Here is an 18863-nt window from a genome sequence, read left to right as displayed (position 1 = left end):
CTGTCTTAATGTTTGATGCACCATCAATAACTCTCTCTGAGACGTGAAGGCGAAATAGCGGCTTGACGAGACTGGAAGAAAGAACAAGCAGTGAGTGACCACCATACTACATCCTGGAGACTGAGGGCTGGGCTCAGGCTTCAATCGCCTTTATACCGGGGTCTGTGGGAGGAGCCACAGGAGCAGTCTGCGGGGGGCGTGTCCAGACAGGTATATGTAGTTCACCACACTGTTTCCACAAAAATTTGAGTAGGAAACAACTGCAGTCAGCACATTTGGGATATGTTGGAAAAGGCACCTAAGCTAAAAAAAAATGAATGCTGAGGAACAGACTTCATTTGTTGTATGTGATACAGCTGCCTATTATAATAGATTGATTAAAGTTGCTATCCAAGGAGGCAGCAAATAGAGAAAGAATATTAGTCATGATTACTTAATTGATTTTAAATAACAATATTTTTCTAATACTTAATGAACTTTAGAAAAAACAACAAACTCAAGCTGACTTTGTACCACAGCCCACTCAACAAATCTTGCAATGTTTAAAATTTCCACAAAAGTTCCATAGATATTATCTATTTCACACTGACACCCATCATCAGCCAGGATGTTTTGAGCCTCAAGGTATAAAGTGCAAATTCCGTGTTTACTAGAATTTCCTCAAGCCACAAGTAAGAAACAGACAAAGTGAACATTGTTCTTCAGAGAGTGTGCATTTTACTGGATAGTTTTACAAAATATTCTCTCTCTACCTCATATCAGTAACTTCAACTCTGTCATTAGCTGATAATGCATGAAACTTAATATGAAGCAATATGAGAATGAAGTAAATTCAAAGTAACATTTTGCATTCTATATTGATTATTGTATTAAATGTAATAATGCAACTGATACAATATCATCATTATCATCATCATCATCATTAATGCTGTGTCATTTAACTTGCGTCTTTTGACCATGATCGTTCTTGGCAAATTTTCCACAGAAGTGCTTTGCAATTGCCTTCTTCTGGGCAGTGAGATGGGTGACCCCAGCCATTATCAATATTCTTCAGAGATTGTGCCAGTGGTCAGCTAACCAGGACTTCTGATGTGCACCAGCTGCTCATACCCCCATCCACCACTTGCTCCATGGCTTCTTCTGACCCTAATTGGGAGGACTAAGCAGGTACTATACCTTGACCAAGGATGACCTGCAGGCTGGCTGAGGGAATGAGTACCTTACACATCCTTTGGTAGAGATAATAATCTCTACCATAATAGCCTTTAATTGCATGGGTGGTATTTAATTCCTAAGGACCATAAGACATAGGACCAGAAGTTAGCCATTTGGTCCTTTGAATCAGCTTATCAATATATATAAAAAAAGAAATCCCTATTGAAATAAAGGAACCACTCCAAAGGAGGTTCACAAGAATGATGCCAGCAATAGCAGGGTTAACATATGGCTCTGAGCCTGTACTTGCTGGAGTTTAGAAGAATGAAGGAGATCTTATTTTAAACCTATTGAATATTGAAAGGCCTATATAGGGTGGATGTGGAGAGGATGTTTCCTATAAGCGGGGGAGTCTAGGACCAGAGGGATACACACAAAATGCTGGAAGAACTCAGCAGGCCAGGCACCATCTACAGAAAAAAAGTACAGTCAACGTCTTGGCCAGAAACCTTATCTGTACTTTCTGTCCATAGATGCAGCCTGGCCTGCGTTTTGTGTGCGTTACTTGGATTTCCAGCATCGGCAGATTTTTTCTTGTTTGTGATCAGGATAGAGGAATGTCCATTTCAGACAGGACTGAGGAGCCCAGGGATGGTGACTGTATGGAAATCATTGCCATAGACAGCTGTAGGGGCTGTCAATTGCTATACTTAAGGTGGAGGTTGATAAGTTCTTAATTATTCACGGCGTCAAAAGTTATCAGGAGGAGGCAGAAGAATGGCATTGAGATATATCAGCTATGATGGAATGGTGGAGCAGTCTCGGTCGGCTAGATGGCCTAATTCTGTTCCTGTCTTATGATCCTATGTTTACATGTACCTAATTATTGCAGGTACAGTAATTTATTTTCCAACGATTGTCAGCTTGCTGTCGTGGAGAGGCTTGTGAGTTTCGGAAATTCTAAGAGTGATGTCGCCTGGAGTTCAAGGCGCTTCGTTCCTGCCTGGTAGCATCACCCATGGCGGTAAGGTCAAAGGGGAGGTTCCAGCCAAAGTGCAATCCAACCAAGACGTCAAAGATGGAGCTGGCAATGAGAGTGAAGGCAGAGGAGGACTGCAGCACTGAAGGGTCCCTAGTCATCTTGCATTCCATGACAATGGGCCTTGACCCTGATCATCAGCCCATGCATCAGCCTCCTCATGTTAAGCAAAGTCATGCATAGGCAATCTCAACTAACTATCTCAACTAGTATATTGGCCTGGGAGGGAATACTGACCTCAATTGATCTATACTTCCAATCTGTTGGATTTTGTAGAGATAGCATTAATGGTATCTTTCTACTGCCTGGAGGTGCAGGTCTAAGTTCAGGTGCATATATGAAGACAGGAGTTACTGCTTCCTAGTAGACCATTATTTTTTTCCAGGTTTGCAGTGTTAATCTTTATATATTCTTTTCCTTAGTGAAGGGAAAGTGAATTTGAGCTTCAGTGTCTGCCTTGATGGGAATGTGGTTCTTAATTTATGGTAAGTGTTCAGCAATATCCTGGGCCTCTCTAGCAAAAGAATCCATTAAGTGAGAATGTCATGGGAGATACCGCATGGTAAAAGGCATATTGGCCTAACAATAGTATGCATCAACCATCAAGCAACTATCCACACCAATCTGACAGTAATCTCATTTTATTCACCCCAATTTCACCTCAAAACTCCACTATTCTACACTCACGTTTGCACTAGAGAAAATTTACAGTGGCCAATTCACCAACCAACTTGCACATCTTTAGAATGTGGAAGATGTGGAGTACCAGGAGGAAATCCACATGATCAAACCCCACGCAGACAGAATCAGAGATCAGGACTGGACCTGGATTTTTAGCACTCTGAGGCAGCTACACACTGCAGTACTCTGCTTCAGCTTTTACTCATTAATATAATTGGTAAAGTTGTGGAAAAGCAATGGAACACACCACTTCAGAAACCAAAAATGCTGCTGTACATTTAATAAACTTGCTGGAAAAAAAAAATGCAACCCCTGTATGTATTCCCAGAAAATCACGTGTTTCACGATTTTCTGTGAAACCGAATCCCAGAGATTTGACAGTGATCTGTGAATTCCATAAGATTTAGTTTCTATGACCTGAACAGATATAACACAGAGTTATATCTGATCTTCAAAACCGACAAATAGCAAAAAAAATGAACATGCAGAGAAATTAAGTTATTTTTTAGACATTTGCAATGGTGAACATAATGAATGGAGCAATGCCAAGTTAAGTGATTAAAGGTAACCTTACTCATGACAAATTTACATAACTCTTCCAAAGGTTTCTTTTCCCACTTTGGAGGTAGTCATCATTATTGATATGAATTATTAATGAAGAATGAATTCTTTTATTCTTTTATTCTTCGATGGATTCTGAGTATCCATTTTAGTGGGATCATTAACCATATGGGCATTAACAAAGTTTGGTAAAATCCAAGCTTATAAAGCAGCTTATAATGTTTTCCTTCCGGTATTTATTATTTTGTAAAATAACTATGAGAATTCATATGTTGATACATATTTTTATTCCCTGAGTAAATTTTGTTTTTTTTTTGTTTATTATTGTCGTATATTCTGATTGGACTTGGACAGGCTATTGTTGATGTTCTTACTTGGAAGCCTGAAGCCTTCAAACGTCTCAACTTCAACACAGTTAATGTTGACTGGAGTTTGTGCCCCGACACACCCCAGCTCCCCCACCCCACCTTTCTGAAGTCAATGACCACCTGAGTTGTTGACATTGAGGGAAATGCTCTTGTTATGACACGTCACAAAGCTCTCTGTCTTCTCTCTGTGCATCAACTCATCATTATTTGAGATGTGGCCACACCTGCAATCTGCAATTAGAGCAGAATAAGGCCACGCAGTCATGTGTGTACAGGGAGAAGAATAAAGGATAGGGGATGAAACCCTGTGGAGCAGAACTGTTTAGCGACATCGTAGGAGAGGTGTTGCTGCCTATCCTTACTGATTACGGTCTGTTGGTCAGAAAGTGATGGATCCAGTTGCAGAGGGAGCCATCTCTCCCAGAGTCCAGAGTTTAGTGATGAGCTTTTTTGAATAAATAGTATAGAAGGTGGAGCTGGAATCAATAAACAATAGTTTGACATAGTACAGGCTATTTTTTCAAAGACTCCTTCATCTTATCATATAACTTGAGATTTCTGCAAGTATGCTTTCACGATGAGGATTATTTTTGAATGCCGCCAGCTGAAGAAGTGTGCCATCCAGAATAACTATATTAATCCTGATATTTTCCATAAACATTATCATGTTGTTGTTTGCTTTTCTTTCTGAACCAGGATAAAAAATATAAAGCAAAATGGTGCATGGAAGTTTGGACTTACAACAGCTCAGAGGAATAAGCAGGTGAACTGATGGATAAAGAGACATTAGGAAATGCATTGATAAACATATACACCTTGTTGTATTCGACATTTTCCTGTAATGTCTTGACGTTTGCCTAAAATTGTTAGTGTCCCCCTCCCATTGATTGAAAAAAAGTCTGTGCCTTTTTGGAATGAAAAACAGAAGGTGAAAATACTGGAGATGAATGGCTGTTCAGTCAACACATACAGTTTCATTGTGATTTTATGACTTCAATACATGGCTACAGAATGTAAACATATGTCCTTGATATAAAAGATAAGATTTACTTGTATTTGCATAGCATTTCTTGACAGGTGAAACATTGATTAGGACTGGACATTTGCTCTACATTTGTTTCTTGACATTTAATTTTAAAAATCAGATCGTGCGAATGATCGGTCAATCCAAAATCTATGAGTTTGATCTTCCTCAGATAGAAGTATTGGATTGAAGACACAGAAACACCTGACTTGCAAGAAAATAAGAAGTGACAGTGAGATACACAACAACATTCTAAATTTAATTTGTTTTTGGCTGCTGAGATTGGAGGAGCCATTAGGAACTCTACAATCAGCCTCATTACCCCTGGGTTAGGAAGACAGAGTAAAATTATCTGCTATCATATGAAGGTCATTACATTAGAATAAACAGATAATTCATCATAAAATATATAGCACAGCATAAAATCTTGGTGAGCTTGTTGTAGGACTGAAAATATTACATCACTTACCGTAGCTTCAGGGCAGATTTCAATGGTCTTTCCTGAGTTAAATTGGGAATATATAATCTTTTAATGACATTTAAATCTTTCTGTCTTCTGTCGTACATATGGACATTTTGTATAGTTGAGCAATGGGTACTTCTGTGGAAGACAGAGACTGCAGTCTGGTTCAAATTAGCAATGTTTGCTCAAGTATTCACTGAAAAAGAGATCATTGCTACAAAAGAAAATAGAAAATTGAAGTGCCTCAAACATGCACTTCCATTTCAGGTGATCACTGCATTCTTTGTACATCACATTTGCTTTCCCACCTAATCTCCGTATCGTCTGATTGGCCCGGGAGTCCAAAATCTACCCCTCTCAACCTTGAATATATTTGTTGACTGACTGCAAGAAGAATAATTCATTGAGAGAAAGATCATTGAAATTTACCAGCATCATTCCCAGTAGCTTCTCATGGATCTGATGTTATCCTGAATAACAGAGTCATACAGCATGAAGACTAAACTATCTGGGCCACCATATCTACATTGACTGGTGGGCACCCATCTGTTGTAATCCAATTTCAGCTCACTGGTGACTCAAGTGGTTGTCAGGAAACTTCTTAAATGCTGTTAGTGACTCTGATTCCACTGCTCTCACAGGTAGTGTATTTCAAGACATTTACTACTTCCTGGATCCAAAAGGGAGATCAGATATCCTCAGATACCCTTTACATTTCTTCTATCACAGGCACAACCCTCCAGCCCTCAATGTTACTACAATCAGGAATGAGGTACAAGAACCTGAAGACCCAGATGTAACATTTTGGAACAGCTTCTTCCCTTCTACCATTAAGTTTCTGAATGGTCCATGACCCATGAATACTATTTCATTATTCCTCTTCTGTGTTTTTTAAATTTTTTGTATCTTATAGTAATTTTCATGTCTTGCACCGTACTGTTGCCATAAAACAACACGTAGGCACAACTTACCTTAGTGATAATGTATCTGATTCAGAAACACTACCGCACCCCAAAGCTACGACCGAGATGAGAAAAGGGTTCCTGCAATTTGCCTTCATAATTTCAGTGTCATACAAGGTCACATATTAACTTTGTCCACCTCAGTCAAGTTCTCTCTCGACCTGCTCTGCTCCAGGAGAAACGGATCAGATTTCTCCAGTCACTTCTCTCAATGAAAACCCTTGATCTCAGGTAATTCCCTGGTGATCCCTTCTGCCCCCTCTTGAGTGCTCTGACATATTCCTGAAAACTGTGCTGATTAGAGCTGTATGCAGCACCTGAGCTAAGGTCTGAATAAGTCCATAACCTTCCTACTCTTGACACTGAAGGTCAATATCTCATAGATCTTTTTATTTATATTATTTACCTGTGCTGTCACTTTCAAGGATTTTTACTTACTTATTTTATTTAGAAATACAGCATGGCAACAGACCTTCCAGCCAATGAGCTCATGCCACCCAATTATATCCATATGATCAACTATCAGAATCAGAATCAGAATCAGACTTTAATTGCCAAGTACCTGTGCACATACAAGGAATTTACTTCCGGCAGGTGTCTCTCTGCTCATAACAATAATAATGATAAATATAAATGAAAATATAGATTATACATACAAGTAGTGCAATCCAAGTAATAGTTAGCTGACAGTTAACCGGCAGTTAACTGTTCAGCAAAGTGACTGCAGTAGGGAAAAAACTTCTCCAGTGCCTATTAGTTTTAGTCTGGAGGGATCTGAAGCGCCTACCAGACGGAAGCAGTTCAAACAGTCCTACTAACCTATTAAATCTGTACCGTGTGTCTTTCGAATGTGGGAAGAAACTGGAGCACACAGAGGAAACCCACATGGTCACAGGGAAAACATACAAACCCCTCAAAGACAGCGTCTGGAGATGAACCCAGCTAACTGCTACAGCACTGTACTGCAGAATTTGGTACAGTTCTTACAGAGGAAGTTTCTCCAGGTTCCTCAGCTTGTAGATCTACATCACTATCTCCAAATCAAGTGATCTGGTCATGACATAATAAGCTCCGATTGAATGGCACATCTGAGATTAGGGCTGTACAGTTCTTTAAGCAAGCTTACCCTGTTTGCAAGTTTTAGTCTGCTCTGCATAGCTGTACTATACACTCAGGCATCACAGAGTATGTACTGCCTTCCAGCAAAAGCCAAAGTAGACTTCTTAGCCAAATCTGAACTTCATGAAAAATAGATTAGGCATTATATGACCTGTCCTTTTCTAAACAGGTGACAGTGACGCCTCCTGTAAACCAGAGAGGTTTCTCGAAATGAATTTCTTATTTCCCAATATCCTCTTGGTCTAACCCTATTTTAATTGGACTACCAGCAAATTAGTTTCTTGGAATATTTAGCTTTCTTGAGCCTACTGTTTCCACAAAACTATCCTGATTCTGATGGTTCCTTTGCCTCCCCAGCGGAAGTACCCCCTGTTCTTTACCCCTTAGCTTGGTACCTTATCCTGCGAGGTATAGGTTGGGTCCGAAACTGATGTAGTTAATGGCAGAAAACTCAGTCCATTCTGCTAAGTTTTGACAATTTATCATTAGAAGACAAAATAATAGGGACATGAGTAGGTCAGCAGGCTTTCAAAGTGGTTCTGACATATAATATGATAATGGTTGATCTATGACTGTCTCAACTTCTCTTCCTGGTCAATTACCCATTACTCACAATCCCTTGACCTTTCAAGTATTTATTAATCTCCAGCTTAAATATATTTAATGATCTGGTCTGCTCTACTCTTGGTGAAACAGAATGAATGCCATCTTTTCAGAACCTTGTATGAATCCATCCCAAATTAACCAGGATGCTAATTGGACTAAAGGCCGTGTGTTATGAAGGTAGGCCGAGAGAATTAGGGCTTTTCTCTTTGGAGCAAAGGAGGATGAGAGGTGACTTGACAGAGGTGTACAAGATGTTAAGAGGCATAGATAGAGTGGATAGTCAATGACTTTTTTCCCGGGGCAGAAATCGCTAATATGAGGGGGTATAATTTTAAGTTGATTGCAGGAACGTATAGGGGATGCCAGAATTAAGTTCTTTACACAGAAATTGGTGAGTGCATGAAATGCACTGCCAGTGGTGTTGGTAGAGACAGATACATTAGGGGCACTTAAGAAACTCTTAGATTGGTACATGGATGATTGAAAAATACAGGGTATGTAGAAAGGAAGGGTTAAGTTGACTTTAGAATATTAAAGGGTTAGCAAAACATTGTGGGCTGAAGGGCCTGCACAAAACTATAGTGTTTTATGCTGGTTTTCAACTTCAGCTTTGCACCTGTTACCTATAACCCACAATTCCTCGACCTTCCATATGTTTATCAGAATCAAGCTTAACTATACAGTAGTTAATGATCTGGCGTGAACCCACATTACCAGATTCAGGAACAGTTATTACCCCTCAGTCAACAGGCTCGTGAACCAGAGGAGGTAACATCGCTCTCCCCGATACTGAACTGTTACCACAACCAATGGAGTTACTTTCAAGGGCTTGTCATTAAGTTAGATATGGCGCTTGTGGCTAAAGGATCAGTGGGTATGGAGAGAAAGCAGGTACAGGGTTCTGAGTTGGATGATCAGCCATGATCATACTGGATGGTGGTGCAGGCTCGAAGGGCTGAATGGCCTACTCCTGCACCTATTTTCTATGTTTCTATGTTTCTATCTCACGTTCTTGATATTTACTGTTTATTTATATTTTATTATTATTTTGTTTGTGGGTTTTTTTGCATTTACACAGTTTGTTGTCTTTTCGACATCGGTTATTTGTCTGTCTGTGTGCACTTTTTCATTGATTCCATTGTGTTTCTTTGCATTTACGGTGGATGCCCACAAGAAGATGAATTTCAGGGTAGTATATGGTGACATATACTTCATCATCACTTTGTGCAGTGTCGTATGACATGGGTGATCATGGTCTCATGACCGTGATTATTCTTGGCAATTTTTATTACAGGAGTTGTTTGCCATTGACCTCTTGACATATACATATTTTGATATTAAATTTACTTTGAACTTTATTGAACTATACTTGGTGAAATGCCATCTTCTCAGAACCTTACACGAATCCATCGCAAATTAATAAAAGCAGAGCAGGCTAATATCACTAATCTAAATTTCAGCAAAATGAGTGTAGCTTTTACTAGTATTAATCAAGGTAATACAATGAAAGAAATCAATCTGAAAAATTGTAAATAATATATACATTTTTCAGATATTTAATTCCTTTAAGGTAACTTGTATGTATACTTATAAAAGATAAATAAGATCAGTATTAACATTTAAAAGGTATTTTTTAAGATCCATGTTTTATTTAAGCTGTATGTGGCAAGCCACACAGTCAGATTACAGGAAATGTTTGACAAAATAATTGGATTTTCAAAAAGAACAGCCAAATATATATGAATTATATATTTTGTGAAGACTTTTCACATTATTTGCATTTATTCACTGAAACTGCTTGGAAGCTCTGTCTACCAGAGAAAGCAGGACCTCCCAGTGGCCACACGTTTTAATTCCACATCCCATTCCCATTTGAATATGACTATCCATGGCCTCCCCGTTGTCAAGATGAAGCCACACTCAGGTTGGAGGAACAACACCTTATATTCCGTCTGGGTAGCCTCCAACCTGATGGCATGAACATTGATTTCTCTAACTTCCGTTAATGCCCCCTCCCCTTCTTACCCCATCCCTATTTATTCATTCATTCATTCATTCATCTATCAATCTATTTATTTATTTATCTATCTATCTATTTATTTATTTATTTATTTATTTATTTGTTTGTTTGTTTGTTTGTTTGTTTGTTTATTCTTTTTTTTCTCTCTCTGTCCCTCTCTCAATCATTCCTTGCCTGCTCTCCATCTCCCTCTGGTGCTCCCCTCCCCCTTCCTGTCCCATGATCCTTTCCGTTCTCCAGCTGTGTATCCCTTTTGCCAATCAACTTTCCAGTTCTTAGCTTTATGCCTCCCCCTCCTGTTTTCACCTATCATTTTGGATCTCTCCCTCCCCCGCTCACTTTCAAATCTCTTACTATCTCTTCTTTCAGTTAGTCCTGACGAAGGATCTCAGCCCGAAATGTCGACAGTGCTTCTCCCTATAGGTGCTGCCTGGCCTGCTGTGTTCCACCAGCATTTTGTGTGTGTTGCTCGACATTTACTATGACTTAGCCAGGAACAACTTGAGGTAACGAAGACAAGGAAATCTGCCTGCCTTTGATGACTGGTCACTGGCCGAGGAGTAATATGGCGTGGAAATAGGCTTTTTGGCCCACCATGTGTACCTCATCAACTTCTCAGCCTCCCCTCATGTGGACTCTGTCTATACTCTTACTTACACCATATAACAGCCATCATAATCATAGACATCTCCTAACCTGGAGATTTTCTCCTCAGGTCAGAATGATGTACAACTTGGAAGGAACTGCAAATGGAAGTTCTCAAGAATTGGTATTGGTTTTGGTTTATTATTGGTATTGGTTATTATAGTCATATATATTAAGATATCCTGAAAAGTCTGTCTTATTCTTATTTACACAGATCAAATAATTACACAGTGCATTGAGCTGGAACAATAGCAATGTAGATTAAAGTGTAAAATTACCAAACAATTGCCATGCTTGTAAATAATAAAATGCAAGACCATAATGAGGTAGTGCCTGCCTTTCTGATCTTGGTGGTAGAGATTACAGGTTTGGGTAGCGGTTTTAGCACAAGTACCCTCACAGCATTTTGGAGGGGTAGCCGGCAGGCAGTGTTGTGGCATCTGCACTGCACTTCAAGGTGAGCGGCCCAGGGTTCAAATCCAACTGGCTTCTTGTACGCTTTCCATCTGTGCTGGGCTGGGCTTTGAGTTAGCAGCTCAACCTCATAAAAAACAAGGGTACCACCCAACGTGCTACAATGCGCAGAGAAGAACTATGTTGGAGACGGCAGACCCTATAGTCATAATATGACCACGATGAAGGTGATAGATGGAATATGAGTCAAAACCTTACACTGCTGTCAATGATGTTAAATTTCTTGTATGATGTTGGACCTGGACTCACAGACACTATGATACCTCCATCACTCTCCTGACTTCTGTTGGAGAGAGTGTAGTTTTGGGAGGCCAGTAAGTAAGTCATTCACTGCAGGGTACCCGGCCTCTGAGGGCGGTGGTGATGAGGATGTGCACAGGAGTGAGACAGATTGGTAAGCTGAGGGATGCTGCAGGAACAACCTTGCACTCCACGTCATTGAGACCAAGATTTTGATTGTGGACTTCAGGCAGAGGAACCTGGCAAGTCCTTACTGAGGAGTCAATTGTGGGAAGGGGAAGCAACTTCAAGTTCCTATGTGTTAACATCTCCAAAGATCTATCCTCGGCCCAACATACTGATGCAATGACAAAGAAGGCATGATAGTGGTTAGATTGTATTTGGAGTTTAGGGAGAATTGGTACATCAACAAAAATAAATAGATTTCTACGGGTTCACTATGGAGAGGATTCTGACTGGTTGCATCACCGTCTGATTGTGAAAGTACCAATGCACAGGATAGGGAAAAGCAGCAGAGGGTTGTGAACTCAGCCAGGTCCAACATGGGCACTAGCCTCTCCAGCCTCAAGGATATCTTCCAAGGGTGATGGAGCTCAGCAGGCCTGGCAGCATCTAGGAAAAGAATACAGTTGACATTCCAGTCCTGCCAGAGGATTTCAGACTGAAATGTTCGATTACACGCTTTTCCTAGATGCCGCCTGGCCTGCCGGGTTCCTCCAGCATTTTGTGTGTGATGCTCAGGTTCGAGCATCTGCAGATTTTCTCTTTTTTCCAAAGGTGATGACACAGGAAGGGGACATCCATCGTTAATGACTGTCACCACCCAGGACATGCCCTCTTCTCATTACTACTATCAGGCAGGAGGTCTGAAGGCATAGATGCACACATTCACATTTCAAGAATAGCTTCTTCTCATCCTCCAACAGATCTAAATGATACATGAACCCATGAAAAATACCTCACTATTATTATCTCTTTTTGGCATTACTTATTTATTTTTTATATTTCTTATTTTAACTTACAGCAATTTTTGGATATGTTGCACTGTTCTGCTACTGCAAAAGAACAAATTTCACAACATTTTTCAATGATAATAAACATGATTATGTCCTGTACTTGCAGACCCAGGAAATACCGAGCTAGGATCCTTCTAATATCTCACTCGACTATCGAGAATGACAAATTGCTTGAAGTCAGAATGAATGTCATTTTTGGGCTAGTTAGCACCGGGGAAATACAAGCAGTTTGAAGAATGTCCTTCCCATTGTGTCAATGCCAGTGGATTAGAATATTAGACGAACTGCAAAGATGTTTTGTGTACTTTCTGAAACCTGGGCTGTTACCCTGGTAACACAAAGTACACTGATAGATAGGATTGGTTCCCCTCCAGCTGGTCTGCAGAGAGGTGGAATTAGTTGGTTTAAAGATGTCCTAGATAAACCAGATCAAATGAATATACTGAAGCACTCTCTTCCCTGTTCAGCAGTTCGCTGATCAGAAATAGATTTCTGGAGGAAATTTTGGCAGTTGTTTAATGATGTTTAATGTACTGAATGCAGACGAAGTTTAAAAAGAGGTCATTTGTTGGCATTAGGTTGTTATTTCATATTTAAATGTTATGCTTGGATCAGAGATTCAGTACAATGGGAGTCAATGACAGGTGCATTGGCATGAAGAAACTGAATATGATAATGAAAATGATGCTCTGGAGTCTCTTGATGTTTTAATGAGCAACGGCTCCATATGGTGCTTATTAAACCATATAGAATATTCATAAATTCATTCTCACCAGGTTTCCACTGGAAGTAAAGGCAACAACAAGAATGTTAAAACTGACCATGTCCCGTGGTGCTCTGTCAGGTTTAGCTGAAATTGCAGCGTTTGCAGCTAACAATAATGGTCACACTTTAAGATTACTTCATCGCCTACAAGGTTCCCAGGGAGATGCTTTCATTGTGGAAATCTCCACAAAGAATCAAGTTTATTCATCCTACCTCGGAGCAAGTAAGTTACATATAGGGACTTGAGCCAGAGAGGTAGTGGTTGCAATAGGAGGCAAATAAAGACAAGGACTGGGGGGAGGTGTGCCAGTGAGATGAGTCCATGCCCTAGTAGAAAAAGGGAGGTGGCAATGGCTTTAAATTAGCAATCGAGTGGATCATAAGCTCATCACGTCCTTCCACGCAGTCCACCTTCATGTGTATTGCATCAGGGTGTCCAGAATGCCTGCCATCCTAGTCATCCCCTTTACAGAAGAATACAAGTCTATCAGATGTCTAAACCAATCACTTCTCCTATATCACCTTTCCAACTGTACCACCACATTCTCACACCGTTAGTTTTACTTCTTCCTTTAGCATTACTTTAGCACCTCACTCTTTGCACTATCTAAGTCTGCACTCCTTTACTTTGCACTATTCCATTGTTTTTCTACTTGCCATTGCATTTTTAGTTTTATTTATTATTACCATGAAAACTATTTAATCTATGATCTTCACGCCAGATGGGAAGGGTCAGGCACAGGCCGAGTTGCGGTAGCAGGGCCCAGGCCTGGGATCATATTGAAGTGCCGTGGCCCAGGCCCGGGAGCATATTGAAGCAGCAGGGCCCGGGTCCGAGGGCAAGGAGTGATCTGAGGTTTGGCCGATTTAAGTGTTTGTCCAAATTGAAATGTTCAGCCCCCGGTCCAGTTCAGCTTACTGCTCAGTGAGGTTTACACATCTCTGCACAGAGGCCTGCAGGTAAAGGGCTCCTGGATCGGCAGCGGTGATGACTGGTTTCACAGCTGTGAACACACTGTCGTGAACTTTAGTCCCGAATGCTATTACATTTGCTTACTTTTTATTGTATACACAATTGGTTCCTTTGTTTTTGCACATTTGGTGTTTGTCAGTCTTCTTTTCTAAAGGGTTCTATTGAGTTTCTTTGCTGCTGCCTGTAAGGAGATGAATCTCAAGGTCGTATATAGTATACATACTTAGAAAATAAATCAACTCTGAACTTTGAGATTTTGAATTTTTATGGAAGCAACAAATTTCATTGCACCTTGGTGTATACGACAATAAACTTAGCTGAATCTGAATCTGACAGGAACTAACAAACTAAATGTTTAATGGAATAGGCAAAGAGAGCACCGGTAAGAATAAAGTAAAAAGGAATTCTTCTTTTTCATTTATTCTGTTTTTTTGCCTGATTTGCTCAGCATTTATTGCTCGTCTTCAATAGCCATTGAATTGGCTGGCTTGTTCACCCTCTCAGGACATTTAGTACATTGGTTGGTTTGCTTATTTTATGCCAGATTTTGTAAGGTTGGCAGATTTCCTTGTCTGAAATGCACTAGTGGCGAGAGAGCAAACAGAATTACAGAACAAGTGCTTAAAAAGCCATAAATCCTATTAAAGTGAATAAACCTGATTGGAAACCATGACCAGAAAAAATAGAGAGGCTAGTGGTAACCTTGCATTGGGAAGAAACAGATACTGAAGTGATTCCTAAGAAGTGACTACAGAAAGAAAGGACTGAGTATTAAGCGTTTGGGCCCTTAACTAATAGTAAAAATTGAAAAGAAAAATGGGTAAGTTTGAGTAGTGGCTCGTCACAGAGTTTATAATAATAGCAGAAACAAGGAATGCTGCTATAAAGAAATAAAAACAGAATTAATCTAAATCAAGATAAAACTTCCATAAGAATCAATCATAGTAATAGGCAGAATGAATAGATGACCCAGAGATGGAAGAGTGGTGAGAGAATCAGAAGTACAACAGCAGTAGCCCCTCCATACCAGACAGTGATGCAGCCTGTCAGAATGCTCTCCATGGTACAATGATAGAAGTTTTTGAGTGTATTTGTTGACATGCCAAATCTCTTCAAACTCCTAACAACGTATAGCCACTGTCTTGCCTTCCTTATGACTACATCAATATGTTGGGACCAGGCTAGATCCTCAGAGATCTTGACCAGGAACTCGAAGCTGCTCACTCTCTCCACTTCTGATCCCTCTATGAGGATTGGTATGTGTTCCTTCGTCTTACCCTTCCTGAAGTCCACAATCAGCTCTTTCATCTTACTGACGTTGAATGCCAGGTTGTTGCTGCGGCACCACTCCACTAGTTGGAATATCTCAATCCTGTACGCCTTCTCGTCACCGCCTGAGATTCTACCAACAATGGTTGTATCCTCAGCGAATTTATAGATGGTATTTCAGCTATGTTTTGCCACATGGTCAACTGTATATAGAGAGTAGAGCAGTTGGCTAAGCACGCACCCCTGAGGTGAGACAGTGTTGATCATCAGCAAGGAGGATATGTTAACATAGAAACATAGAAAATCTACAGCACTATACAAGCCCTTCGGCCTACAAAGTTGTGCCAAACATGTTCCACCCTTAGAAATTACTAGGGTTACCTATAGCACTCTATTTTTCTAAGCTCCATTTACCTATCCAAAAGTCTCTTAAAAGACCCTATCGTATCTGCCTCCGTCATCATTGCTGGCAGCCCATTCCACACACTCGCCACTCTCTGAGTGAAAAACTTACCCCTGACATCTCCTCTGTGCCTCCTCCCAAGCACCTTAAACCTGTGCCCTCTTGTGGCAGCCATTTCAGCCCTGGGAAAAATATCCACACAATCAATGCCTCTCATCATCTTATACACCTCTATCAGGTCACCTCTCATCCTCCATCACTCCAAGGAGAAAAGGCCGCATTCACTCAACCTGTTTTCATAAGGCATGCTCCCCAATCCAGGCAACATCCTTGTAAATCCTCTCTGCACCCTTTCTATGGTTTCCACATCCTTCCTGTAGTGAAGCGACCAGAACTGAGCACAGTACTCCAAGTGGGGTCTGACCAGGGTCCTATATAGCTGCAACATTACCTCTCGGCTCCTAAATTCAATTCCACGATTGATGAAGGCCAATACACCATATGCCTTCTTAACCACAGAGTTAACCTGTGCAGCGGCTTTGAGTGTCCTATGGACTCGGACCCCAAGATCCGTTTGATTCTCCACACTGTCAAGAGTCTTACCATTAATGCTATATTCTGCAATCATATTTGACCTACCAAAATGAGTCACTTCACACTTAATTGGGTTGAATTCCATCTCCCACTTCTCGGTCCAGTTTTGCATCCTATCAATATCCCGTTGTAACCTTGACAGCCCTCCACACTATCTACAACACCTCCAACCTTTCTGTCATCAGAAAACTTACTAACCCATCCCACCACTTCTTCATCCAGGTCATTTATAAAAAATCAGGAAGAGTACGGATTCCAGAATAGATCCCTGAGGCACACCACTGGTGACTGACCTCCATGCAGAATATGACCCGTCTACAACCACTCTTTGCCTTCTGTGGGCAAGCCAGTTCAGGATCCACAAAGTTATGTCCTCTTGGGTCCCATGCCTCCTTACTTTCTCAATAAGCCTTACATGGGGGACTTTGTCAAATGCCTTGCTGAAATCCATATACACTACATCTACTGCTCTTCCTTCATCAATGTGTTTAGCCACATCCTCAAAAAATTCAATCAGGCTTGTAAGGCATGACCTTCCCTTGACATATCCATGCTGACTATTCCTAATCATATTATACCTTTCCAAATGTTCATAAATCCTGACTCTCAGGATCTTCTCCATCAAATTACCAACTATTGAAGTAAGACTCACTGGTCTATAATTACCAACCACTGAAGTAAGACTCACTGGTTATCACTATATGTTATATGTTATCACTAATCCGCACAAATTGTGGTCTTACAGTTAGGAAGTCGAGGATCCAATTGTAGAGGGTGGCACAGACACCCAGTTCCTGCAACTTCTCAACAAAAAAAGGGAAATTGAAAAAATAAGGCTATTTCATCTACCTGGATATTAACTTGATGAAAATGATATGTAAAGGGACCATCAATTCTTTCAGGCCAATCCACTCCAATATCTTAGGGAGAATAAACACGTTGAAACACTGGAGAAGATGCAGAGTAAAATTACAAGGAATGGTACCAGAAATACAAGGGTGGATATCTCAGGAAAGGATTGACAGACCTAGTCTCTTTCCACTGGGAATAGAAGACTAACAGATGACCTAATGGATGTCTTTCAATGAATGCAAGCGTTTAACAGAGTGGATGCAAAGAATGATGATATTACATCTGGGGAAGAACATGATTATGGGATCATCAATACATACACAATAATCATCAAAAACTCCAGCGGGAAGCGATACCAGTGTCAAAATCAGGTTAATATAATTGGCATATGTCATGCAATTTGTCGTTTTGCAGCAGCAGTACTTTGCCATGCATAATAATAAAAATATAAAGTACAATAAAAAGTATATATAGATATGTATATAAAAATAAATTTAAAAAGTAGTGCAAAAAGAGAGGGAAAAATAGTGAGGTCATGTTCGTGCGTTCATTTTCCATGCAGAAATCTCATATTGGAGGGAAAGAAGCTGTTCCTGAAAAGTTAAATGTATATCTTCAGGCTCCTGTGCAACCTCCTTGATGGTAGCAATGAGAAGAAGACATTTCCTGGGTGATGGGGGTCCATAATTATGGATGCCACCTGTTTGACAGAAAGTGTACTCGATACTGGGGAGACTGGTGCCCATGCTGGAGCTGGATGAGTTTACAACTTACTGCAGGTTTTTCTGATACTTTGGAGTGGACACTCCATACTAGATGATGATGCAACCAGTTAGAATGCTCTGAATGGTACACCTATAGAAATTTGTGTCTGCCTTTAGTGACATATCAATTTTCCTCAAACCCCTAATGAAATTTCGCCACAGTCGTGTCTTCTTTGTAATTGCATCAATATGTTGGGCTCAGGATATGTCTGCAGAAATGTTCACACCCAGGAACTTGAAATTGCCCACCCTTTCCACTGCTGATCCCCGATACTACAATCTTATCTGTAGACCTTATTCTCAGCATGAAACATCGATTGTTTATTCATTTTCATGGATCCTGCTTGACCTGCTGAGTTCCTCCAGCATTTTATGTGTGTTGCCATGGACCTTATTATTTATCAGTTGTGCAAAGGTCACTTCAGCATCTTATCCATTCCACAGGATACCCATGTACTTTTATTTTTGCTGCTCAAGATTTTAAAGTCAATGCTTTTAAAGTTTTGTCACTGCAACGATGTAGTGAATTAACTCTTAAGGAATTAGCATGACAATTGTGTGTTCTTATTTGGTGCCATCAGTGTTAAAACCTAGTTCCATTGGTGTTCTCAAAAAGTGCCTTATAATGTGCTTTAACATTAAGTCAATAAGCAATAGTTATTAACACCTGCGGTATGTTGGAGTATCTGTGTAATTGGATGCTATTATAGAATAAATTTCTGTCAGAGCCATTCTTTACCTGATTCACCTAATTCACAAATGAGCGTTCTAACTGACCAGAAGTAATGTTGTGACTCTGAGTTCCAAATGCATCATTGAATGAATCTGGAATACAACATCAGTAACAGGAGGCACTTCATCTGGTATTGT

At 40.2% G+C, this 18863-nt stretch overlaps 1 long non-coding RNA gene across 1 annotated transcript in view; it reads right to left on the bottom strand.

Moving 5' to 3' along the window:
* The window catches only part of LOC132395398 (uncharacterized), a 43686-nt gene that overhangs the window by 6610 nt on the left and 18213 nt on the right, over positions 1-18863 (bottom strand). Inside the window, exon 2 of the long non-coding RNA XR_009512599.1 lies at positions 1-71. This is a non-coding gene — a long non-coding RNA (uncharacterized LOC132395398). The remainder of the gene's footprint in view (positions 72-18863) is intronic.

The sequence above is a fragment of the Hypanus sabinus genome, chromosome 6, assembly GCF_030144855.1.
Source record: "Hypanus sabinus isolate sHypSab1 chromosome 6, sHypSab1.hap1, whole genome shotgun sequence".
NCBI lineage: Eukaryota > Metazoa > Chordata > Chondrichthyes > Myliobatiformes > Dasyatidae > Hypanus > Hypanus sabinus.
The sequence above is the reverse complement of the archived record's forward strand: the minus strand, read 5'-3'. Positions and strand labels throughout refer to the sequence as shown.